A 27848-nucleotide genomic window follows, 5' to 3' on the forward strand; every position below is an offset into this window, starting at 1 on the left:
CATTTGTTTACCAATGGATCATTTGCAGTGAATAGGTGCCATTAGATTGAGAGTCCAAATAGCTAAAAAACATAATAATTCACAAGTAATCCACATGACCCTAGTCTGACAATTTACATCTAGTGAAATGAAAAACTCTATGTAAGAAAGAAATCCAGGATGGTCTCAGCAAAGGAAAACCAGTCTCTTCTTGGCTTATATCATCATTTTTATTTACAAATCCTCATTTTGTACTTCTAATTCATGACTGGTGTTTTGTTTTGCTCTATTCTCTGCACTTCCGTGTTCATCATTTCTCATCAGAGCTTACTCCACGTCTACGCCATCCACTGGAACACAACTCTCTCATGAACGTGAGTACAACAGTTAGCGTAAGATAGAGATTACGGTTCATGAAGTTTTAAATATGGATATTTTTCTTACACAAATGCATTGATTTGCTTCAGAAGGCCTTTATTAACCCCCTGCATCTGTGTGGAGTACTTTTAGTGATGGATGGATGCACTTTTTTGGCTTCAAAATCTCAACACCCATTCACTGCCATTATAAAGCTTGGAAGAGCCAGGACATTTCTTAATATAACCCGTCTGTATTCGTCTGAAAGAAAAAAAGTCATATACACCACGATGGTTTGAGGGTGAGTAAATCATGGGGTAATTTTCATTTTTGGGTGAACTATCCCTTTAAGCCATTTTAACTTTAAACTGTTATTAAATGCGTAATCCACTGGGGAAAAATCATCAAAAACCACTTACATCATTGTTTAGACTATTTTTGGGTTGTTGTAAATGGAGCTAGATCTGTGCATATTACTTTCTGATTCAGTCAAGATGACTTTTTCACTGGAGAAAGCAATATTATGGTTGGGGGAAGCAATGGTTTGAAAGTAAAAACATGTTCATGATAGATTGGTTTATTACCAACGAGTACCTTTTCACTTCACAATAAATTAATTGATGAACTGTACCATTAACTTATGACTGTCCAATCGAGCAAAAATAGGAAACATACAGTCTGTGCGCTTTGTTGTTTACTACTCTTTGGCAAATGTAGTAGGCCGTCGAAATTTTCTAACGCTACAGAAAAAAATCTGCATACTATACACACTGCAGAAATGGTACATGGTAGTATGCTTTTTTGAAAATAGAAACAAGTACGTTTACTAAAACACATGCTGGTTAAAATCTTGTGATATCCATAAATATGCAGTCTGTTCTTACAACAGCATGATTGAAAAAAGGAATTAAAAAGTTAGATGCATTTCCATTTCTCTCACATAAGGAGGGAGCTGCAAATATACTTGATTGGATTCAAGTCATTTTGTAATTCCTGTTTGATTTAGGATGGCCTTAATTAGATCCATGCTCGTTTGTATGATAATGAGCACCGCTATATGAGCACTGATTTCAGTCGCTAAGAGCGACCTCGATCATTTAACATCAAACAAGGTTTTACATTTCCATGTTCCAGTGGGTTATAAAGGAAATTCAATGCACTTTAGTGTTGTAATGGCTTCCTGTCTTGCCTTAAAGGTGCGGTAAGTGATGTTAACCATTTCACTAACTGCATATCAGGAAACCCGATATCAGCAAACCCTTGCTGAATGACTGACAGACAGAGAGCTGAAAATGACTGACAGAACTTCCGATAAACAATAGATTGTTAAACAATAGATCATTCTGTGGTGTTTACAGGGCCTAGGGCTGTCACAGTGACAAGTCTGATATCTCATGACACTTATTTCAGTGATATCTGTCAGGTTGTAGGGATCTTTTTCTCAATGCTTTTCCATAAAAAAAGCACTTAGAGCACATTTAAACCAAAACACAGCCAAGCTTTATTTTACTATGCTTGTGCATATCTCTAATTCTATGCAAGCTGATCATTTTGTCTTAATTATTATTATTATTTAAGGAAGAGACAGCTGTGCATAGTTATTGTGTTTTGGATGTATTATTTACCTATCAGAGAATAAGGTTTAGCTGGCTAGAACACACATTGCCAGAAGGTAGATTTCATTTTGTACCTGTTTATGATTCCTGGCAGAATGTTTCTCACAACCAAAACCTGACATCACAGTGCACGTGTGGTGCCGGAGGGGGCAAGAAAGGTGACACACATCCTCTGACTGGCCTGAACTAATCCGATCCAGAAAAGGCTGAAAGCATTCACTCAGTCTTTCTGTCCACCAGCTGGTACGGGTGAGACTGAGAGAGTGAAGGAAATGCAGAGAGCGCCCAACTGTTAATCCAATCCCACAAAGAGAATTTCTCAACTCAGTCCAGTTCATGCCCTGTGGTGACAAACTTGTGACCAATAATTACTTTCATCCTACAAGTCATTTTTCAAAATGTGCAGTTAATATGTTCCAACGGGCAAAATCATGTTAGATGATACCAGCACACTGAATAACAACATGTTATATTATTTTTGACGGGCACTCGTACATGTAGCCTGAAGGCCTGCAATATCAATATCTGTGGTAATATTTCATTAGTTTGTAGCGGATCAGCACTTTATAATTCCATTATGTTGAATATGCCATGTTCTTAAAGGACCAGTTCACTCAAAATTAAAATTTGCTGAAAATATGCTCACCCTCAGGCCATTCAAAATCTAGATGAGTTTGTTTCATCATCAAAATAGATTTGGAGAAATGTAGCATTGTATCACTTGCTCACCAATAGATCATCTGTAACAAATGGGTGGCATCAAAATGAGAGTTCAAACAGCTGATAAAAATGTAACAGAAATCCACAAGTAATCCACATGACTCCAGCCCATCAATTAAAGTTCTGTGACATAAGGAGCTGTTTGTAAACGAATCATTCATGGAGGTGTTTTAAAGGGGTCTTGATTTTGTTTTGGGGGTGTACTAGAACATGCTTTCATGTTTAGTACTTAGTGGTACACTGTAAACCCAAACAGTATAACTAACTTATAATGTAAAGTACCTGGTACTCAAAATGTGCCAAAAAGTTTAGCTAACTATTATTTTTCAGTTTACACAACATCTATCAGAGTTTTAAGTTAACAGTAATTTTTAGTTTTAGTTTTTTACAACTACACTAAAGTTATGAGTTTAGGGAACTTGAAAAATAGATTCAACCATAATCAAATATTTTAATGTCAAACATACGCCCTCTAGTGGCGTCTTTTTTTTACGAAAAAGTGACGTCATCGCTGAACGTGCACTCAGGCGTGTTTCAAACAGATGCACAGAAGTTCGCGCTCTATTTGGATGTCTACAAACATATGCAAGTATTCAGCTGTTTCAAATAATGTTGCCGTCTATTTATAGTTGGTATCGGCTACACTCACACCATCCACGCTCGTTAGGTTTTCTAGTTAATGTGTACAGTTTTTCAGAATATTTAGAATAGAGCTACCAGTTAAAAGTGTACAAGCATATCTAAATTTCTCTAACGTTAGGATATTAAATGATGCAGCGCACATAAACATTTTTAAACATATTAAGTCGTGTATTCTTTCTATACGTGAAGTCAGCTGCAGGTTATCTGGTGAAAGTGCGTGTTCTATCTTTTTTCTTTGTGTTATGGATAGTTTTCTTCGACGATTTGATGCATAAAAGTAGTCTGAACTTAACAGGCCTGTCCGGTCCATCTGTCCACGCTGTTCCCGCAGTTTCAGTTCCCAAGGTGAGACACGAACATTTTTGTAACATAATCCTTACACGAACATAGATTTTGTTTAATGAAATTTCCCCCGTTGACGCTAAATGTTTACGTAAATCTGAAGTTAAAGGTTATTTCATTGGCATTATGTTTTTAGGATTGTCACTGCCTGTTAAAATTCAACATTTTTTAAGAAATACCAAATAAGGTTGTCTTTTGTTTTGAAAGAATATTACAAAAAAAAAGGATATTAAATGATGCAGTACATATGCAGTCTTACAGTTTGGACTTTCTGAAAATGTGTGTATTTTTGTATAGGTGGAGTCAGCTGCAGATCATTTGATGAAAATTAGTTTTCTTTGTGTTATCTTTTCTTCGACCTTTTGATGCATAAAACTAGTTTGAACTTCACAGGCCTATTGAGTCCACGTTGTTCCTATTGCAGTTCCTAAGGTGAGACACACATTCTTGCAAATATAATTCTATTACAAAATATAAAAATTTGTAAAAAAAAAAAAAAAATAAATAAATAAAATACTGAATTAAATGTTTATTTATTGCATCTGAAGTTTAGGTTTAATTTCAACTTTTTTTTTTTTTTTTTTTTTTTTAGGATCTCTGCTGAGCAAGTTGAAAGTTACAGTTACAAAAATTGGGACAACTTCCAGGTAAATTTGTCTTAGATTTTTGTTTGGTGAATTAGAGGGATGGCTTGGGACTGTAAGCTGTGTACAGCCTCATTTCAATCCAGAACACACTTGCTCACACACATTCAATTGCAGCATAGTCATTATTCAAAAGTTAGTCCATCACCAGTGAAAGAGATCCTTGGATGCTGGCCAGCTCTACGTTTGGAATCACAGATATAATAAACTCTAATTGTGTGTTTAAAAATGTATTTAATATATTCAGTCGGTTTGTGACATGCTTTTCTTGTCTTCTGTTTCAGGTATGTGCTGAATTTCAGCGCATTACCAACCAGAATTTAACAAACACATTTTACGCAGAGCTAGACCGCCACAGTTTTCGCCTGATGACTTTATATCGACAGAGAGCAGCGAAGACTGGAAAAACTGCTGATGCACTTTTATGACTTAAAGGTATTATCATGGTATTATTGTTGTTTAATGCTTCAACAGACATTGTTTTGACTGTATATACTGAATATTATCACTTGATCCAAATATATAAGTCTAACTATGACTTGGATTTATCATGTACTAAGTGATGAGTAAACATTTTCTGAATTTTTGTATTTAATTTAGAACAGTGGTTCTCAAACCTTTCCTGGAGGACCCCCTGCCCTGCACATTTTGTATATCTCCCTGATCAGACACACCCAATTTAGTTCTTGCAGTTTCTACAACAAGCTGATGAATGGAATCATGTGTGTAGATGAGGGAGACATACAAAATTTGCAGTGCAGGGGTCCTCCAGGACAGGTTTGAGAACCGTTGATTTAAAATACATTAAAAAAAAAAAACTTTTAAAGGGATCGTTCACAGAAAAATGAAAATTCTGTCATGAATTACTTGCTCGTTGTTCCAAATCTGTATAACTTACTATACTTTGTTTCGATGAACACAGAGGAAGACATTTGGAAGAATGCTGGTAGTCAATGGGGTCCAATAATTGTTTGGTTATAAACATTCTTCTCAATATCATCATGTGTTCATCAGAACAAAGACATTTATACAGATTTGGAACAACTTAAAGGTGAGTAAATGATGACACAATTTTTATTTTTGGATGAACTGTCCCTTTAAGAGTTTTATCTATGCCTTGATCAACTTTTTGGCATTCATTCTGTGTCAAGTTAGCATTGTTTGGTTTTGTGCTGGCTAAAACGTGTGTGTTCCACTTTTAACATTGTTTTCAATGTGAACTTTAAGGATCAACATGATGTACACACAAGGCGAACAACAGCGCTCTGTGCACTTCCTGTGTATCTGAGAGAAGACACCTCAAAATTCTTTAAAATATGCACGGTAAGTCACTTATTCTGCATATTTCTTAGGATTATATTTCAGCATTTTTTTTTCACACTGGTAAGATAGCATTTGGTAATTGTGTTTCAATACTTTTTACATCCAGATTGAAGATGATTCAGAAGAGCCAGATGTTGATTCATCAGTTGCCCTTTTGACAGTCATCCGAGAACTCCCAGACATTGCAGTTCGGTACAATACAGAGAAGATTTTGATCATCCTTGAGAATGGAGTTGTCATAACAAACCTTCAGAGACTCTGATGCTTTCCTTTTGATGTTTGGCTTAATCTATGCATTGGATCTCTCATATCCAAAAGAGATGGCCAACACGTTTGAGTTTATTTAGAAGGTTCTTTTGGGTCTTGATGATGGCAAACTTAAGCCAAGGGTGCTGGCTCTAAAGAATGACTTGCTGATTCATGCCAGGTATGCCTTTTTTTTGTTGCACAGAACTGTGGTCACAGTTTTTGTTGGCATAATGGCTGTTAAGGTAATATTTTAATGTAATTTATTTGAGCTGGTGTGCCTTTTTATTGCACAGAACTGTTTTAATGTCTCATGTTTTATAATAAATTTTTGTACTTTGTTTAATGATTTCAGATTTGTAATTTGTACTGTTAAGTTGTAAAATGTAGATATTTGAGTACAGGAAACTTAAAAAAAACAAGGCAATCAGTTGCCACAAAATATTTAAGTAACATTACTACTACAATTTAAGTTATGTAAATTATATAATTTGATTTAATAACACTTAAAGCTCCTTAAACTAAGTTTAGATCAATTAAAAATTTTTATATATATTTGAGGGATATTTTAATTAAGTGAAATAATTAAAGTTGTCAGTACTCAAAACTTTGAGTTGCACTAAAGTAAAGATGAACAAAACACTAAATATATATTTTGATTTAAATTAATGTTTGTTTATAATTTACAGGTACTCAAAGTAAGTAGCTATATGCTTACTGATGATATTTAAGTTTGCAAACTTAAAAAAATAGCGGCAATCAGTTGCCTCAATTTTTTTAAGTTAGTAGAACTTATCCGGGTTTACAGTGTATTATTTCTTAACATAATTTACATTATTACAATACATTTCTCCCCGCACAAATGGCTCGATTACACTGTAAAAAATAAAAAACACAATTTGTTGAGTCAGCTTAAAATAATTTGTTACCCTGCTGCCTTAAAATTTTAAGTTCAGTCAACTAAAATAAGTTTAGTCAACTTGAAATGTTAAGTTGTACTAAGTAACAACTTTGATATTTGAGTCTGCTAAACTTAACAGATGGGTAAGTAACCCAGCTGCCTTAAAATTTGAAAGTCAAAGTTGTCACTTAGTATAATTTAACATTTCAAGTTGAATAAACTTTTTTTGAGTTGACTGAACTTAAAATTTTAAGGCAGCCAGCTTACAAATTATTTTAAGTTGACTCAACAAATTGTTTTTTACAGTGTGGTTCCGGGTTTAATGAAGGCCTGCCTTTTGAAAAATTAAATACTGTGATTGGTTAGCTCTCCCACTGCATTGCGATTGGCGAACAGCTTGGACGGTATTTCAGTACTGCCATGCCCCTTGTCAAAGAAGCAAGTTCCGTGTAACACAACTGATTCTTATGTTTTAATTATGGATATTTTTCTTATAAAAATGCATCAATTCACTACAGGAGGCCTTTATTGACCCCCCCGGAGCCATGTGAGGCACTTTTTATTATGGATGGATGCACATTATTTGACTTGTTTTGGACTGATGAGGAGAAACACCCATATGCTATTCTAAAGCTTGGGAGTGCCAGGATAAATTTTAATATAACTCCGATTGCATTAGTCTGAATGAAAGTAAGTCATATACACCTAAGATGCATGGAGGGTGAGTAAATAATACGCTCTAATAGTGCTGGGTCCTATCGTCAGCCTGCGAGATCGCCAATACATGATATTACTGTGCTAATTTATTTAATTATTTACATACACTGTAAAAAAGTTTTCACCAGTTTCAACTTAGTTCAACAGCTGCCCTGAAATTTTAAGTTAAATCAACTTTAAACTACAAGTCATTTCAACTCGCTACAATAAAATGAGTTGAAAATGACTTGTACTTTTAAGTTGATTTAATAATTTAAAAATTTTAAGGCAGCTGCTGAACTTTTTTTAGTTTTTAAGTTGAAACCGGTGAAAACTTTTTACAGTGTACTTAGTTTCATTGCCCAAAACCAGCTCCAGCATAAGGCTAAAAGCAGCCTAACAATATCAAAGTACATCATTACTGATTAGCCTAGCCTATTCTAGTGCAAGTTTATGCCTTTAAAAAAATAACACTCACGTTATAAGTGAAGCTGTCTACATTGTATGATGAATGTATCTCTTACCACACGTTGCAAACGTCTGCGGCGTGTTACAGCTCCGACACAGCAACCGGAGCAGATCACGGCCTCAGCATGTGTTTGGACCCCCTGTACTGCACACGTCTGCACCTTGTGTCAGTGCTTGTGTTTATACCCGCCGCGCTGCGGCTTGTTGAAGCGGCTCTCCGTGCTGCATCGCTAAAGTTAGGCTAATCCCCCACCTCATCCCTACCCTGCCTCCAACAATTCAAATTTCCCTAGGTGGGATTTATTTCAATATTATTCTAACGGGCCACGTAGTGATATCGTAACATGCAGAAAACAAACGCTGTAGTTCAAAGGAGCTGTTCGTTGTAATTCTTGAATAGAGATTTTTTAAAACTAAATATCTCCCTTTGGAGTGGACTTTGAGATTGTAACTTTGTAGATCTTTTTTATGCCCAAAGATACACACCAAACACTGACTAAAACTCAAAAAGTGAAAAAGCATAATAGCACCCCTTTAACTTTTTAGTCCATGCACCTGGCCAAAATATCAATCCATAATCCATAATAAAGTTCCCTCCACTAAAAAAATCTATCCTCTGTGGCCTCTCACCTTAAAACCCAATAATTTTGTTGTTTAAAACTGTTTTGGACTGCATTCGCTTCTAAACTCTGTATGTGCATTTTTGTCTCCTGATTCACACGAGGTGACTTTTTTCACTGGAGAAAGTAATATTATGGACCTAAAACTCATATTTTAGCCAAAAGCAACAGTTTTAAAGGGACAGTTCACCTAAAAATTTCAATTTTGTCAATAATTACTCACCATCTTGTTATTTCAAATATATAAGACCTTCGTTCATCTTCAAAATACAAATTAAGATATTTTTGATTAAATCAAGAGTGTTCTGACCCTGACAGCAATGCAACTACCATGTTCAAGGGCCAAAAAGGCAGTAAGGACATTGTTAAAATAGTCCATGTGACATCAGTGATTCAACCTTAACTTTATGAAGCTACGAGAATACTTTTTGTGTGCAAAGAAAACAAAAATTCCTGACTTTATTCATCAATCTCTTCTGTGTGAGTACAAACCATAATTTAGATAAATGATTTAAAAAAAAAATAATGTATGATATAAATTTGTAAATGATTATTTATTACAAACACACAGCACTTCACAAGATGTTAACTGATTGGAATATTATGGACAGTGCATTATTATTTTTAGCAGCTGTTTGGACTCTCATTCTGATGGCACCCATTCACTGCAGACAATCCGGTAGTGATTTTTCAAATCAGCATGAGTCTCTGGATACATTTTCAGCAGATTTTCATTTTGGTGTGAACTATACCTTCAATGACACATACTGTTGAAATAGTATGATTTTTGCATGTTTTCTCACAAGATACTGAGTGATAATTTTACAGGAGCTGTAGTAACTGAGATGTTTGAGCTGTTTTTAGCACATTGTCTATATTAATTGTAATGTGCTGTCATTTGGTGTAAGTTTATTGGAGTGTTGTCATCTTCAGGGGGAAAAAAACATTGAACATGTCTTTGAAAAGTAATAGTACCTTTGCTTATTAGAACAATTTGACATATTCATGTTCAGTATGAGCAGTATGAGTAAAACAGTCAAGACAGAAACAGACATACACACGACAGACATTATTTTGCATTTGTCATCATGACCTATTGCATGGTAAAATGATGGCTCTTGACATTTAAAGTTATCTAGAACACAACCATCTTGTATAATCATAACACCAAGTAGTCCAAGTAGACTAAAATAAAACATAATGGGATTGAAATGGGGCTTTTGTCTTTATTGGTCCTTGATATAAAGAACTCGAGTGCTTAATGCCAAAGGGACCATGCGGCTCTAAGAAAAGTAGTTATCCTGCAGTGCTTTCAGTTTTATAATGTATTCTCTTGTTAACACTCTTCTTCAAAGCTACCCTTCTGACAATTATAATGAGCACCGAGCGACTTTATAATGTATGTTAAAAACAGATGCAAAGGTGTGCAGCTCTCAATAATCTTTTAATCGCATTAATGCATTTTTGCCTGCGTGTTTTACTAATTTTTATGCATTCTTGCTCTCTTGCTCTCTCTCTGAAGTTAGCGGGCCAGAACGATATGCAGCAAACTTTAACAGGTTTAATAGGACTAAATGCCTTGATCTCGTTAGCATAATTGAGGTTTCTGAAAGGAATTCAAGGATTGTGGCTTGCAGCTCAGGGGCTGTAGGAAAAAATTAATGAACCATAAACATGGTAATTCGACGAGCCCCTGGAAATACATATTTTCATGCAAAATGTCCTGCAACAATGTTTATCGCAATTATGTGCTACAGTAAAGAGAGGAAACAGGAATAAGCAGAAATTGCTTTTGCTGTTCACAAGCTGCTTGTTGCTTGTGTCATTAGATTGAAGGAAAAGCATAACATAAGTGGATAAACTACAATAATGAACAATATGCTTGTTGGTGCACAAAGAGGCCAATTCACTTAACATTACACCACAAGAAAAGAAAAAAAAATACTACCTGATTTGCAAAATTTATACTCTAAAACAGTATGTGCAAATAAACAATGCTATCAGCAGACACAGTTCCCCCTAGTAAGCACAACAGATCTTTCCAATCTCATGTGCACCACACAAACAGCAATAAATCACTATTTCTGCCATCTTGTAGGTTTCTACCTCGCCTGTTTAAAGTTTCAACAGCCTCTTATTTTCTTCAAAAGTAGCACAACACTATAAATCCAAATTTATACACTCATCCAGAATGTGTTATTGTCCTGATGGGTCTCGAGATGCAGTAAAAACCATTCTTGAAAACATTTCAAACTGCTCCAATGTTATCAGAGTGTCACAGGACACTGGATTCGGTCTTTTCATGGCTGTGTGTATGTGTGCGTGTCTGCTCTATCTCTTTGTAAAAGCGAACAGTCTGTGTGTATGTGTTCACCGATAAGGCGGCTTCTTTAGTTCCACATCCAAATGTTTCATTCTGGCTCCGGTCTGACACCCCATTCATGTCTATTTCCGCCACATGCAGTCAATTAGGCAACAAAGGCGCTGTGCCTTCACCCTGCAGCTGCTAGATGTGGCACTAGTAAAAATCTGCACATCCATTATGGCTCTCTTAGCATGAAGATGTTTTTTCCTCTGAATGTGCATCAAGGGATATGTAGCCCCTATGCTGCTGTATTCAGAAATGGTTGGGAAAAAAAAAAAAAGATTTACAAATGCATAGTGTCTTATGCTAAAATGTACTGCAGGGTGTTGCTTTTCTTCTAATTCCTCTTCTTCTCTTCACTATAGAGGCTTTTTTGTCTTTTACATTCTAATTCAGTTTCTTAATTTGAATTGTATTTGAACTGACGTACTGTAGCAGATGATGCAGAACTGCATTTGAATATAATGTAACTAGAATCAAAGAGAAAAATCTAATAAATTCTTATTTATTTATTTTTTTATGTTTGTTTGTGTAAAGACAAGCTTTAAATCTTCCTTGGAATTTTTTAAAGATGGTATAGCCTTATTTCTATTGTATATTTTATTTGTGGATCAGGTTGGAAAAATATTATTTCACAGAAAGCATTAACTACACTGTTTTGTTTTGTATTTTTTTTTTTTGTTTTGTTTTTTTTTTTTTCTTTTTGTGAATTACATAAAAAAAGATTCACAAAATTTGTAATCCTACACTGTTTTTGCTTTGTTTGTTTTTTTTTTTTTTTGGTTTTTTTGGTTTTTGGTTTTTAACCAGTGTTTTACATGGAATGTCCATAAAATGAATGGATAATGTGCTGCCAGTGCATTTTTCTTTTTCTTTTTTTTTTTTTTTTTTTTGATGTGTATAGTTTGGAATTTATTTGTTTTCTTTGTTTGTTCTGCCGCTGAATTTAAAAAAAAAAAAAAAAAAAAAAAAAAGGTAATTGCAACTTTTTTTATCTCACAAGTTTATTTATCGCAATTCTGACTTTTTTCTCACAATTCTCAAAATACATTTTTTTGTGTGATCCAAAGTTGACTTTTTTTTTTTTTTTAATTGCGAGTTTATATCACACAATCATATATAAGATATAAGCTCACAATTCTGAGACCATATCAGTCTTTTTTCCACTCAAAACTGGACTTTATAACTCAGAATTGCGAGTTTACATCATGCTAAGAAAAAAGGTCAGAATTGTGAGATAAAAGTTGAGAGGGCATTCAGGGTTTTTTTTCACCCAAGAAGAAATTTCATGTAATCAGCACCATGTGTACTGCCCAACGGGGTGTCTAGAATGATTCAGGTCATTACAGGTAAGACCTGGTATTCAACTTGGCTTTAGTTTCCCAGTAAAAAATGGGAGAGCGAGAGAAACATCTGGCTTTTTCTATTTCTGTCAAAGAGAGTGTTCATTTGGCTCTTTGACTCCACACCTGAAAATATCAGTCAGAGGGCTTAAATGGCGGAGAAAAAGCGAGATGGAGAGATAGGTGGATGAATATCTTTTGCACTGCTGGACAGTGGAGTAATAACAGTAGTCAGACCTTCAGAAAGGTACAGTTCTCCACACTGCAATTTCAGGAGGGTAGGAAAAAAATACTCTTAGAATCCAAATGTGAAGTTTTCAGAAATACAAAAAAAAAATTGACAGAATTTAAACGTTTTCCTGGATTAAATGAACTCCAGATCCACACTATTACACTCTCTTGTGTAAATTATATTGCAAATTATTGTTAAATATTGCATATTATCGTTTTTTTTTTCACATCAAACTTTTTAATATAATTTTATTTACATACAATATACTTTTTAATTTAATAGAACAATAACACAAGATAAAGAATTCTAGAATAAATGCTGTGTAACAGATCCTTGAAACTGGAGTACAGAATGAATGGAGACTGATATCTGTAACCACATGGGAAATGTTCTGTCAGCCTGCAGCTCATATGTCAGTCTGCGTCCTGTTGTTACAGGTGTTTTATTCAAGGTTGTGGATGAGGTGATGGAGGATGTTGTACAGTGACATCAAACTCTGTCCAGCAGCACACACGGAGGTTCAGGGCACAGCAAAATGCTCACAGGGTCTGCCATCTCGACTCTCTAGAGATGCGGTACAAGGCTGTGCTTTGTCTTAGACAGATCAAATTCATCTTCTGCAGTCCATTCGCACACACACATCTCTTGTCTTCGCTGACTGATGATTGCAAAATGGACACTCAATTATACTGTCATATTTCACTTACAGCAAGCTCTTCATGTGCTTAAGAGCTCCTGAGCTATTCTGTGTAGTTCAATGAGCTCTTGAGGAAAGTGAAAAAGCAATCTAAGTATCTTGAAAGCTATTATACTTGCAGTTATTCTAATATAATATTGAGCAGTTCTTGACATTTTACATTTGCTGTGCTAAAAATCTTTTACCTACTTTGGTGTTCCGGGTCAAAATGACCGGACTTTTAAAATTTGATGTAAATCTCTCATTATGCTGTATTATTGCTAAAACTTGTCAACATGTTTTCTTTCATTTAGCACAGGTTTTGTAAATTATGCACCTTAGCAGTTAGCAGAAGCTAGAGATTACGATTTATAATGTTTTAAATATGGATATTTTTCTTTCACAAAGCATTGATTTACTTCAGAAGACCCTTATTAACCTCCCGGAGCCATGTGGAGTACTTTTTATGATGGATGAATGCACTTTATTGAACTTCAAAATCTCAACAGCCATTCACTGTCATTATAAAGCTTGGAAGCTTGGAAAGCTAGGGCACTTTTTTAATACAACTCCAATTGTATTTGTCATTTTTCATTTTTGGGGGAACAATCCCTTTCAGTCTGCTTTTTAAAACAAAGGATGGTTAATATGCAGAAACAGTGGGAACATTTAGTACATTCATACAGTTTGTGCAAAGATTAAATACAGTTTGTACACTGTAAAAAAAAAAGTAAAATTTACAGTACAAAATCGACAGCTGTAGTTGCCGGAATTTTACCATAAAAAATATGGTAGCAACATTTTAGGTTTTATGGTTTTACGGTTTTAACTTATATTTAAATACCATCATTTAATTTGAAAAGACGAAATACTCCAAGGCACTCATGTAGAAAAAAAAGCCTCTGATAGACTGGGCTAAATCATTAAAACAATTAAAAGTGTAGATCCTTAATAAGATCCCATAATTTCATTATGTGTATATATATATATATATATATATACACACACATACACATACACATACACATACATAAACATATACATATATATATATATATATATATATACATATACATATACATATACATATACATACATATATAAACATTCATTATAATGCAATAAACATTCATTTAACAACATTAGATGTAACATGCAACCCTAATGTACAAAACTAATAAGAAAAAACGTAGAATATAGTTATTTCAACAAAAAAAAAAAAAAAAAAACATTAAATTTGAAATGTAACACAGGGAATTTTGGGAATGTCAATTTACAGTTATTCACTGTCAATTTTACACTCTTTTTCCACTTACAAAAATGGTATAATATTGTAAAATTACATCCTATGTCCAATACAGTTTTTCACCGTATATAGTAGGGGAATTTACTGTTAACCATTTTACAAGGATTTTACAGTAGCATTTTATTGGTCGTCTTTTATCGTTAAATTCACTGTCATTTTTGACAGTGTAGCTTGTGGCATATATACGCACACATTAACCCGAATACTTTATTTAGCATTCATGTAAACATTATGTTCTGATTCATTAGTCCGAATGATTTCAAAGAAATCACAATAAACAAAGAAATTACCAATGGCACTTCATGACAAAGATGTCAAGATGTTGCTGAGCTGCTGCCTAATGCATGAACAACAAAAACACAGAAATTATGTGTTGTTACTCAAAGTGATTTTCTGCTTGCATCTTCACTTTCTTTGTCGTACTGTAATGCTTTGTAATGGATTTGTACACATACACGCTCATTTGTGATTAATTCCAAGACAGTGTGCCATGATTAGAGCATTGCTCTAAATCAGCCTCATCCAGTCCCTCACTTCTGTCTCATCCAATGGAATCACAGGACTCGTTTTCTAATTAACTCTGGGTTAATTGCCTCCAAGGACACAAGACTTGCTGTTATGTACTCTGCATGAAATAGTGAGGATATTTTGCCATGGAGATGCTGGTCATTGGTTGTGACTTTGCATTGATGGCAGCAGTGGCTCATTTGGAATTAATTACTAACAAGAGGGGAGAGCAGATTTGCCCAGATGCTTTGTAATTACACAGAAATGTAAATGATGATCGTCACTGCGCCATGATGTTGGGGAGGCTGTGATGTGTGTAACTGTAGACACCACATCAGGAAGAATTTATTGGAGCTTAAAATGTGTTGAGTTAACATGTTTCTTTGAATAGAGAAGAAGCGTGTCGACAGAACGTTGTGTTATCATTCAGGCTCCTGGCGGCGATATTGTGCAATCACACTTTTAAAGCAATAGTTCACCCGAAAATGAAAACTGTGATCAATTACTCATCCTCATGTCATTCCAAACCCATCAAACTTTTGTTCATCTTTGAAATTCAAAGATATTTTTTTTTATAAAACCTGAGAGATTTCTGTCCATCTGTTGAAAGTCAGTTCACACAAAACTTTAATGCTCTTAAGAAAAATCACATTTTAGTCTTCTGAAAAGAGCCAAATGAAACATGGTGAGCAGATTTAATTTAGACTTTTATTTAAATATAAATAATATATGGAGCACATAAAATGTGGTAAACTGAAGCTGAACCATGCTTAAATCATTTAAAATATCTTCATTTGTGTTAAGATAAACAAAAGGTTTGAAGTGGCATGAGGGTGAGTGAATGATGACAATTTCCATTTTTGTGTGAGCTATCCCTTTAATGCTATTGTTTTTGCTAAAGGATATTTTTTGAAGGTCATGTTGAAGAATATCTGGGAATTAATTAGGCCTTTTTAGAAATTAAAAAGGTCAATGGGTTTACTAGACGTTGCTTTCCATTGTATAACCACTGCATGAGAAAGTTTTTCAGTTAATTAAATATCAGTCTGTTTCTCACACAAAGCTATTATATGAATCATTCCTTTGCAGTACATTTTTATGTATTAAGTACATATGTTAATATAATAGATAAAAAAAATAATAATAATAATAATAATAATAATAATAATAATGAACTCACATTTTAGATGGAGATCTTTGATGAATTCAGTCATTTTTAAAGCTTTTGTTTGTCACAATATTGTAACCTAATAAAAAATATTTAATTGAACATCCCTATTTTTTATTTTTTTAAGGTTTTTTAATATTTCATTTTAATTTTAAACATTAGCTTGAATATTAAATATTAAGCTTAAGTATTAGCTTATATGATATTGATGTTTCTTCCTTTTTTTTACATTTTCAAAAACATTTTCAAACATTTTCATTTATATATATATATATATATATATATATGTGTGTGTGTGTGTGTGTGTGTGTGTGTGTGTGTGCGTGCATATATGTATGTATGTATTTATTTATTTATTTATTATTATTATTATTATTATTATTACTATTAACATTTTTTTTTTAAACATTTTAATATTTTAAACATTTGGGTGTTCTGGCTTTTCCTACATTAAGCGGACCAAATGTCTCAACAAGGATAATATCTGTAAATATTGGGCTTGTGGAAACATCAGATCATACAGAAATAACTTCTTGAAAACAATTTTGAAATAGAAAATACAGTTTGAAAAGTATAAAAACCATTACACCTTTGGAATGTCCCCACAAAACATGGAAACCCAACATATATGTACACTGTAAAAAATTAAAAATACAATTTGTTGAGTCAGCTTAAAATAATTTGTTACCCTGCAGCTTTCAAATTTTAAGGTCAGTCAACTAAAATAAGTTTAGTCAACTTGAAATGTTAAGTTGGACTAAGTAACAACTTAGATATTTGTGTTTGCTAAACTTAACAGATGGGTAACCCAGCTGCCTTAAAATTTTAAGTTGATTCACCTCAAATATCTAAGTTGTCACTTAGTATAATTTAACATTTCAAGTTAAATAAACTTTTTTTGAGTTGACTGAACTTAAAATTTTAAGGCAGCCAGGTTACAAATTATTTTAAGTTGACTCAACAAATAGTTTTTTACAGTGTATATGCGTATGTAGCATTTGCTAGGTTGTGTGTGTGTGTGTTTGAGAGAGAGAGTTTTATTATTATTCAAGATCAAAATTTCAATTATAAAAACACAAAATCCCAGAGAAAACCTCAAAGTTCCTGACATGATCTTCAAGAGGGTGAACAACTTCTTTAATGTGACCTTCCTAATCTTTAAGTGAGTGAGTTTCCCATTGAGGAGTCTGTACTTATTTTTTGGACACTGATCAATGTTATTTTGGGCTCGGTGTGCTGGGTGCTGATAAACAGACAGCAGAGCATGAGAGGTGGAGTGCTGTGTCTTAACCTCTCATTACCCTCTTCTGACATCTAACATTCATTTACTGACACCCTCAAAGAACTTCATCCTGATAACCAAACACAACTAATGAGCCTGCAGAGCATCAAAGCTAATGTCTCCTCCTTGATCAGCTTGCTCTTGTCTCTTTATTTCTTTGTCTTGATCCCGCTCCCACCCCCTGTTTCTCTATGTGTGTCTATCAGTTAATGCTGGAGGATAAACAGAACTTCCATTCCTGCAGCTGCCATATATACATTGTGATGCTTCTATTAGAAATGCCATTGTTTCTTTATCTATATGATAGAACTGCAGAGAGACTGCAGTATATGGATATATGCATGTACATTTTAATGTTGGTTAGTCACTGCAATGCAAAGATAGTTTAAGAAAAAGTGTTGCTTCTTTGGCTACAGGTGCTTTTTCAGTTGAAAAATGTCTGTTAAAGTGAACATGCTTGAGAGATCTGATAAATAAATTAAGAAGGACCCAGACTCTAATTAAAATAGCGTTCCATCTCCTCACGTTTGCTACTTAACAAGAGAAAAGCTGTTTGGGCTCACACTCCTGTTAGCAACTGTTAGTAATAAAGAGACAGGTGTTATTACCATCAGTTTCTTTGCTAAAGCAGAAATTCAGTTGAAGATGAGGTACTATTATTTACATCTCACAAGATTTTATTCTTAGATGTACATGCTCATAAGAATGAAAACAATAATAATGATTGATTTAATGTGGCAACAGCATCATTACAATTTATAAATACTTGATTTTTTTCTGAAACAATGTTAATCTTTGTCACTTTTGTATATCACTGTTCTACTAACTTGTGAAAAAAAATAACATGGCATTTTAACTAAAACCTTTATTTTATGGAAAACACAGTGATCAGAATTAGAGAACAATAACCTTTACAGTGCAAAAGAAGATTCCTACTAAAATTTTGGAGGATTACAGCTGTCAGAAATTAGTAGGAACTTTAAAGGCTCCTGTTTTGAATGACTTCAGCACACCTGCGGCCGCAGGACATCACTATTGTAGTTTCTCACACTGCGCTGGTGTGATCTTGTCCACTTTTCTTTCACTCTCTTTCCATAATTGTAGTGGGTTTCTTAGCCATAACTTTTGTCACCAAGTATTTTCCAGAGATTTTCAATCGGGTTTAGATCAGGACTCTGGGCTGGCCATTTCATTATTTCAGTGTTCTTAGCTTCAAGGAACTGCTTTATCTATTTTGCAGTGTGACGGGGACATTGTCTTGCATAAAAATTGCAGATCAGGAGATGCTTACAGGGAAGGATCTGCATGCTGCTGAAGGAGCTTCTGATACACATTTGCATTTGTAACCTTTCACTGACTTCTTTACGCACTTGGGCTTCAGTCTTACCTCAGTTTGATGACAGATCCAAATAAATTAAACTTGGTTTCATTACTAAAGTGAACTTTGGACCAGTTCTCCTTTGTCCACACAACATGCTTCTCAGCAAAGGTGAGCTTAGCCTTTAGATTTGTTTCAGCTGATGAGAGGTTTGGTCACTGCAGAGTGCGCTTTCAGTCCAACTTCTCTTAAACATGCTGAGACAGATCCAGACCTTGTTCAGCGATGAACTGGCAAACAATTCCAGCTGCAGTGTTGAACCAATTCGCCATTGAAAGTCTCTGCATTATCCTGTCTTCTCGTGCATTGGTCTAACATGGACAACCAGCCTTTTGGGTGGACTTGAATGAATTAGTTTCATTGTGAACCTGCAATATTCGAGAAATTAGATTCATCAGATTAAAAATGGCCAACTTCTCTTGCAGTGGCTGAAAGGGTCATCCCTTGGCCTTCATCTTAGAGCGGCCTGCCATCTTGCAATCTCAGTGAAAATTGGAGGAATACTGCCAGTTAGGGTTTTGTCATATAATTAAGGAAATCAGAACCAGATGCCAGATTAAAGGAGAAGTTCACTTCCAAAACAAAAATTTACAGATAATTTACTCACCGTCTTGTCATCCAAAATGTTTGTTTTTCTTTTCTTTTGATAAGAAATTATGTTTCTTGAGGGAAAAAAATCAGGAATTATCTTCATATAGTGGACTTCAGTGGTGCCCCCAAGTTTGAACTTCCAAAATGCAGTTTAAATACAGTTAAAGTATGTTGAAAAACTCAAATCTTGTTTTCTTCCCCAACGTTAAAATCATCCTACATCGCTGCAGAAGTACCGACCCAGTGTTTACAAAGAAGATCAAATGCCCTTTACAAAAAAAAAAAAAGGTAAAATAGCAATGTTTTTGACGTTGAAGAACAAAACGAGACAGAAATTTGACCCGAATTACACAAACTACGCATGTGCACTGCAGAGACGAGTCAAGACAAGAATTTGAGGTTAAAAAGTATTTCAATTGTCAATTTTTTTGAAAATGACCAATCTTTTTGCTAGATAAGACCCTTCTTCCTCGGCTGGGATTGTTTAGAACCATTTGAAGCTGCACTTAAACTGCATTTAAACTGCATTTTGGAAGTTCAAACTTAGGGGCACCATTGGAGTCCTCTATATGAAGATAATTCCTGAAATGTTTTCCTCAAGAAACATAATTTCTTATCGACTGAAGAAAGAAAGGCATGAACATCTTGGATGACAAGGGGGTGAGTAAATTATCTGTAAAATTTGTTCTGGACGTGAACTTTTCCTTTAACACCAATAACTTGAAGGTATCTGTAAGTGTTCTCTAATTTTGATAACATTTCAGTTTGTTTTTTTGTTTTTTTTTTCCAAATATCTCAATTAGGTTTTTATACTGTACTGAAATATGCCTAAAACAACTGCCCTTTTACTCCTCTAACCCTTTCAGAACTGAATTTTTTTCACTGAACTTTTTTTTTTTTAATCCACTTGATATTTACTCTTCTCCAACATATAAATGAGTCTAAAAAAAAGATTTTTGCCAAGCCATTTTTTTGTTAGATTTTTCTCATGTTCACTAGAATGGACGCCAGCCCAGGACTGAAGAAAAATAAAAATCTGCATATTTTAACTATACATAATAAGTAGAGTTTCTGCACTATAGTTGAACTAGTGTTTGAGATTTTGAAAAGAACACATACTGTAAGAATGAACAACGCAGTAAGAATGTGGAAATAAAGGTAAGATGATATGAAGTCTCAAAAAAACTTGTTTGATCCTTTTTTTTTTTTTGGTTGAAGTGTGAATATGAGTATATGTATAAATGTCTTTGTGTGTATGTGAATGGGTTTATGTGTACTTGCTGATTGTATTGATGATTATATGATTGTGTGCACTATAGCATCAAGGCATCAGTGTGTGTGGAGGGGGTGTGAGTGTGTGTGTTGCTGTGTATTCGCTGATCACACATCCACTATGCCTGTTTCTCACTAAAGCCAATGAAAAATTGATTTACAGGCTATAGTCACTTTGAAGACATAAATGAAATAATATTAATATTATTTTCATTAATTAACATTAATGTTCATAAAACATTAACATTAGAATTTGTAGCTCTGTACTTGCCTTTGAAATGCTTCAACAAATTTCTCAACCTGTTACACAACTAATACATGAGGTTCCTGCTGATATCGTTTAAGTCCTGATGTCCATTGCGACATAAATTTTTTTTTTTAAATCCTGTGTTTTGCAACTCTGAAAGATCTTCAAAATAACTTTAAATATTACTATTTGATAGCCCTAATTTTATAATAGTTGCAAGTTTATGAGGCTACCATTAACATAACTCTGCATATAAAAGGTAAAATGTGGGCTTCCTCGCCTTCCTGTCTGGTTGGTTATCATATCTGTCTTTTGTGATGCCTGTAGTTCAATCAGATTAAGTTAGGAGTCATATATTCATTGTGATTTGTTGACCAGCGACCAATCAGTGACCAGGCATTGCTCATATTATAAAAACGTAAAATTGTATTGGTTTAAACAAAATATCATGTGATGTCCATTTCAATGGACGCAGGGTCTGAAGGGGATATAGCAGTGACCCTGAACTTAAAAAAAAAAAAAATTGTAGGTTGTTCTCTAATTTTGATCTCCATCCACCATCCACTACATTCCATCTCAAAATTCCATCACTTTAATTTTGTTTGTTGTTGTTGTTGTGTTGTTGTTGTTTGTTTTTGCTTTCTGTTTTTTTGTTTTACATTCCTATATTACAGTTCACATTCAAAGTTCATTTAATTTTTCATATTACCCATACATCTCTGACAAATGTGACAGAATTAAAAAAGTTCTGATGGCTAATGGCTGGTTTTATTTATATTTTATATATATATATATATATATATATAATCAATCTAAATACAATTATAATACAAATAAATTATTACTTTTTTTTTTTTTTCAACGAAACTAATTTATATTGGTTAAATTAGGTAAAATGCTTCTTTAAGGTAACAGCTGCAGGTTACCACTTCTTCCAGTATATTAATTTTGAAGTATATCAGAATTTCCTGCTATTAGGGAAAAAACTGATGTAATTAGTCCAAATGAAAGACAGAATTTTTGTTTTTAATTTATCCCTTATTTGTGCTGTGACCAGTTCAATTTAAACTTAAACTCATAAATTGTAACAAGCCAGTTTAAGACAATTCTTAAATTTGACATTAACTAAGGCAGAACAGTACAGATCAGTTTAATAGTGGTGTGTTAGGCTAAATGTGATTCAACCATGTAAGGCATGTTTTCTGGTCAACATCCTTGTTGATCATGGATCAACATTCCTATCAATCAGATTTTAGTGTTAGGTTTAGAATTAGGATTAGGGTTTAGCTTTAGGGGCTTGAACAACATTCTCATCAACATGAACACCATTTACTTGTGATCTAAATTATGATAGATACAGGACTATGGATGTGTGTTTCTTGTGATACTGTTTTGTTTCTACAGGCAGAAGATTAAATGTCCATGTGAGTTAGTATGTATGGACATAAATGATTTAAAAAAGAGGCCAGTGAACATTAATGTAAAACAACCTAGAATATATGTACTGACCTTTTGGGAACATTGAGATCTCTGTGATTGAGATGTCGAATTTCATTATCCGTTCTGCATATTCAAACGGGCACATGACGTTTGGTTACGGCACGTCAGAATCAAGATGCCATGTGTGAACTAAACACAAATGCAAATGAGATTTTTGAGCAAGTGGCTTCAGTAAATAATGACAAAATGTACATTTTTGGGTGAGCTATTCCATTAAGATTCAGAATTCCTTTAGCTATTCCTTTAAGTATGTTGGCTATACTAACATAATGAAGTGTACATGCAGTAACTATCCAACTTTAAGGTTTAAATCAGAAATCACCTCGGGTCAGGTCAAAGGTCAGGGTTTCTGAGGCTGTTCTGACCTTCTCCAGTTCAGCAGGTAGCGTGTGAATGTGTGTGTGTGTAGAGTTACTTGTGTATGCATGTACATGTGTCTGTGTGTGTTTTAGCCTATTTGTTTACTAGTCCTTATAACACAATCCCTTTTCATCCTTTCAGGGCCGATTCCAAAACCTGGCGGAGAGCTAGGCTTAAGCTGACCAATCCCTGTTTCGCTCCTCCGATCAATTTTCCAATACGGCTGAAACAGCAGCGCCTCGTCCGAATTCACACGAGGAGAGATTAATCTGTGCCACCTGCTGATATAGAAGCCAGGGCTGCTGGAACTTGTATTTAGTACTTTCTCTATTACATCTCTCAAAGTGTTTTTCATGATAACAGGTGCTTGTAAGATAAGAGAGAGACTGAAAAAATAATAATTTGTTTTGAGGAGCTGGCAAATTGCTGGCAGGCGTAAGGGGTTGGTGTTAAAAACGGGGCTGATGTTTTTAGAGCGTGATAAACTAGGCTGATTTAACCACACCATAACAGTCTTTGGCTGAAAGCATAATTACCGTTCCGCAGTAGGTTGTAGTTGTTGGGGTTTTTTTTTTAGAGTGTTGCCGATTATTTCTGAAATCTGCCATCGTGCCCTTAAGCAAAGCCACTTAACCTCAGGTTGCTCCAGGGGTTCGCCCCTGTAATAAATTCATGCCGTTCTTCTGTGGTGACATTGTGTGAAAGTCGTGGAAAGGTATTGCGCCAGTCCTAGTGCACCTATCTGTACTATATAAGAAACCCAAGCTCATTGGAAATGAGTGACTCTGCCAAAAATTCTGCAAAAACTATGTACTATACATGCAATTCACTGTAGTGTCTAGCTAAAGTGAACACTACAGACAGTAAAATATAAATATAATTTTATAATTACTAGGAAAAAATATTAATTTGTTTCAGCTTTTTTTATACATGGTTCTGTGCACAATACTATGTCAGGACCTTGGAACACTTTTAACATAGTGTGTAATTTGTAAACTAATATATTTTGAGGTTTGCATCACATAAGCAGCTGCACATCATTTTAGTATATCTTCTCAAGGGACAATACTAAATTAATTAAAAAATTAAACTTTTATATATATATTTTAGAGTAGTCAATGTGCAGCTTGTATAGCAGTGTATATTTACTGTTCCTTAAAAATAACTCAACATACAGCCATTATTGTCAAAATAGCTGGCAACAAAAGTGAGTACACCCTAAGTGACAACAGCACTATGTCATTTAACCATGCAAAGCCACATGTCCTATTCATCATGTTCATGCTTTTTTCTGCTTGACAGGACAATACAAAGTTGTGTATCTTGTATTAGAGCAGTTAAAATTTGGTGCTTTGAGTACAATTCTCTCATACTGACCACTGGATGTTCAACAAGGCACCTCATGGCAAAGAACTCTTTGAAGATTTGAGAATTAGAATTGTTGCTCTCCACAAAGATGGCCTAGGTTATAAGAGGTTGAGCAACAACCTGAAACTGAGTTACAGTCCTATGGACAGGGTCATACATAGGTTTTCCAAGACAGGTTCCATTCAGAATAGGCCTCGCAAGAGTTGATCAACGAAGTTGAGTGCTCGTTCTGCACGTCAGGTGCAGAACGTGGCTTCAAAAAACAGATGCATGAGTGCTGCCAGCATTGCTTTAGAGGTTGCAGAAGCAGAAGGTCAGCTTGTCAGTGTTCAGACCATATGCTGTACACTAGGATAAACTTGGTAAGATAAACTTGTTTGGCTCAGATGGTGTCCAGCGTGTGTGGTGATGCCCTGGTGAGGAGTACCAAGACAGTCAAGCATGGTGGTGGTAGCATCATAGTCTGGGGCTGCATGAGTGCTGCTGGTACTGGGGAGCTGCGGTTCGTTGAGGGAAACATGGATTCCATTATGTACTGTACATTTCTAAAGCAGAACATGATACCTAGCTTCAGAAACTGGGCCAAATGGCAGTTTTTCAACATGATAATGACCCAAAACACACCACCAAGATGACAATTGCTTTGCTGAGGAAGGTGCAGGTGAAGGTTATCTGACCTGAACCCTATTGCGCACCTGTGGGGCATCCTCAAGCGGAAGGTGGAGAATCACCATGTGTCTAACATCCAGCAGCTGCATGATGTCATTATAAAAGATTTGAAGAGGATCCCAGCAACAACCTGTGAAGCTCTGTTGAATTTCATGCACAGAATGATTAAGGCAGTGCGAGATAACAATGGTTTGACACAAAGTATTGACACTTTGGACACAGTTTTGACAGGTTCACTTAGGGTGTACTCACTTTTGTTGCCAGCTGTTTTGACAATAATGGCTGTATGTTGAGTTATTTTTAGGGGGCAGTAAATATACACTGCTATACAAGCTGCACATTGACTACTCTAAAATATATCCAAGTTTCATTTCTATAGTATTGTCCTTTGAGAAGATATACTAAAATGATTGCTGAAATGTGAGGGATGTCTCTCTTCTGATATAGTAAACTTGCTTGGTAGCTCACCTGGTTACAAATGCATTTTATCTCACTTTTGGGGTGAAAACTTTTGAACAGGATGAAGATGTCCAAATTTTTAACCTTTTGTTGAAATATCTTTTTTTTTTTCATTTAGTGCTATCCTTTGGAAGCAACAGAAGATACTTGCATGTTTCCCAGAAGTACAATTTACCTTGATCTTCAAATCCAAAAAGTTTTCACCTCCCAGCTCTTAATGCATCGTGTTTCCTTTTTACGAAGCATTCAGACTTTCAGGTTTTGTAAACTCGACTTTGATGCTTTCCACATTAACTCTAATAAATGTGCCAAGGAATGCTATAGGATTCATTTTAAGATTTTCAACTATTTTACATTTTTTAATTCCTTACACAAAGTTATTATATGCCTTGTAATATAGTGCAAAAGTTCACTGGGGGAAAAAAGAAAAAAAAAATAAAAAATAAAAGTAGAAATTGCTAGTATTTCAAAGAAACAGCAAATGACACATTGAATTAAATATGAAATTTGGAAGTAAAAATACTGAAATAGTGTTTTCTTGTAAAATAATCTAAATAATATAACCAATGTTTTATTTACAACCTAAAAATCTTTTTTTACAGTTGTATGGATTGGTTGAAGCCTCAATGCTCCCTAGTTATTGCTATATCATGGAAAAGAGTGACTGAAACATTGTTCCCAACTTCTGTTTTTGTTCCATAGAAGAAAGAATGTCAAACACGTTTGTAACAACATGAGTGTGCAAAAATGCTTTTAAGTTCTGGGTGAACTGTTTTTATAAAATAGGTTACAGCTTGTATTTTTTTGCAATCAGCCCTGTAAATGCTTATCACGTGTAGGTTATTTAGGTTTGCAGCAACTTTTGCCTGGAGGCTTCTTCTGCTGACAGCTCTCTAAAAGGCTTCCAACAGGTTAAATACTCAACAACTCTGCTACCAGGGAAATCACCATGGTGAGCAACACTGCGTCAGTGACAAAGTCTTTTGTGGATGAGGTGTCAGCGTACAGTCAGCTCTATTCAAATAGAGGGCTGAAAATTTAAAGTGACACCGTGTTGATGAAACAAATGGACTTGCAAATGTGAAATTTTCATTTTGTTGAGCCAGGCTGACAAGCAGCCATGAAACAGATCATGTTAGGATGTTTTAACAGAGCAGAGAGTTGTATAAATATTTTAGGACACATGCAAAGCCTCTCTTTTCAGGGAAAATTATTTTAGAGATGAAAAATCACTAGTGCATTAAAACGAACAGTTTTAATTGGCCTGGTTTGCAGCTCTGTTGAGCTGACTTGACTTTTTCGTAGATAAGTATTTATTTAGAATAATCTTCATATCCCATTAAAGGAATAGTGCAAATGAATATTCTGTCCTTACCATGGTGTTTCAAATCAGTATACTTCATGTTATTTTGTCTGGAACATATAATATTTTAGATCTTTTCTATACAAACAGAATGCACAGTGGCTGGACAAAGGCAGAAATGAATGACTTGCTTATTATATAACAAGTCTCCCTTGTAGCGTGTACGGAAAACTACTTAAAATTTGTAAAAACCTTGTGTTTTTGTAACACCATCAGGAAGTGCACGAGTGAGCAGGTCAAATCACTGTTGCTGCAAGTTGGTCTGAGAACTTGTGTATACTCCCAGACCACAAACTAATATTGCTGAATCTGACGTTTGCAAGCTCTAGAGATTTCCACCGGAAAACTCAAACGCGGAAGTGCACGAGTGAGCAGGTAAATCAAGAAAGATTTCCACCAAGAAATCTCAGGTTCTCACACGCACACAGACAGGTAGATAAGCGCTCCGTAGAGCAGAGAGTTTACTCACGTGAGTTGAAGCGATGAAGGGACCTGACGTGGAGTCGAGCATGAACTCAATGTCTGGTGCAAAACAACACCTGCTTCCTGCTTAAATACCTGCGTGAAGTTACTTCCGGGTCCTCGTGACCTCACGTGATCTGGTACGTGTGACAGTACCCCCCTCCAGGACCGGCACCTGACGGTCCCGGAACGGAGGATACCCGACGACGGTAGTCCTGGATGAGAGTGGGGTCCAGGATGAACCGCCCGGGGACCCAAGAACGCTCCTCCGGACCGTAGCCCTCCCAATCGACGAGGTATTGGGTGCCACGGCCCCGGGTTCGCGAGTCAAGGATCCTCCGGACGGTGTACGCAGGACCACCGTCGATGATCCGGACCGGGGGAGGGGCAGTGACCTGGGGAGACAGAGGGGAGAAGAAGACATGTTTAAGTTGGGATTGATGAAATACAGGATGGATCCGGAGGGAAGCAGGCAGCTGGAGCCGGAAGGTGACAGGGTTTAGTCGGTGAGTGATCTTGTAGGGTCCGATGAATCGTGGGGTGAGTTTTTTAGAGTCCGACTTCAGATTGATGTTGCGTGTGGAGAGATAAACCCTGTCACCCACGTGGAACAATCGTCCCGGAGGGTGCCGGCGGCGGTGTTGGGTGGTGTAGCGTTGATTGGCTCTTTGAATGGCAGTCCTGGCGTGATTCCAGAGCCGCCGGCACCGGCGGACCAACTGTTGGGCGGACGGGACGTCAACCTC

The 27848-nt window shown here is 35.4% G+C and overlaps 2 long non-coding RNA genes across 3 annotated transcripts; both read left to right on the forward strand.

Moving 5' to 3' along the window:
- The first annotated feature begins 222 nt into the window (after window positions 1–222).
- On the forward strand, window positions 223–23208 carry LOC127160886 (uncharacterized). Its single transcript, XR_007826974.1, has 3 exons — window positions 223–353; window positions 447–637; window positions 22923–23208. It is a non-coding gene; the product is annotated as an uncharacterized LOC127160886 (long non-coding RNA).
- On the forward strand, window positions 3486–6215 carry LOC127159436 (uncharacterized). Of its 2 annotated transcripts, XR_007826628.1 has the most exons (7): window positions 3486–3659; window positions 3954–4088; window positions 4249–4303; window positions 4585–4735; window positions 5223–5351; window positions 5528–5623; window positions 5730–6215. It is a non-coding gene; the product is annotated as an uncharacterized LOC127159436 (long non-coding RNA). The 2 variants fall into 2 exon arrangements; XR_007826533.1 differs by lacking the exon at window positions 5223–5351.
- Window positions 23209–27848: the final 4640 nt, after the last annotated feature.

Source organism: Labeo rohita, chromosome 1, assembly GCF_022985175.1.
Source record: "Labeo rohita strain BAU-BD-2019 chromosome 1, IGBB_LRoh.1.0, whole genome shotgun sequence".
Taxonomy (NCBI): Eukaryota; Metazoa; Chordata; class Actinopteri; order Cypriniformes; family Cyprinidae; genus Labeo; species Labeo rohita.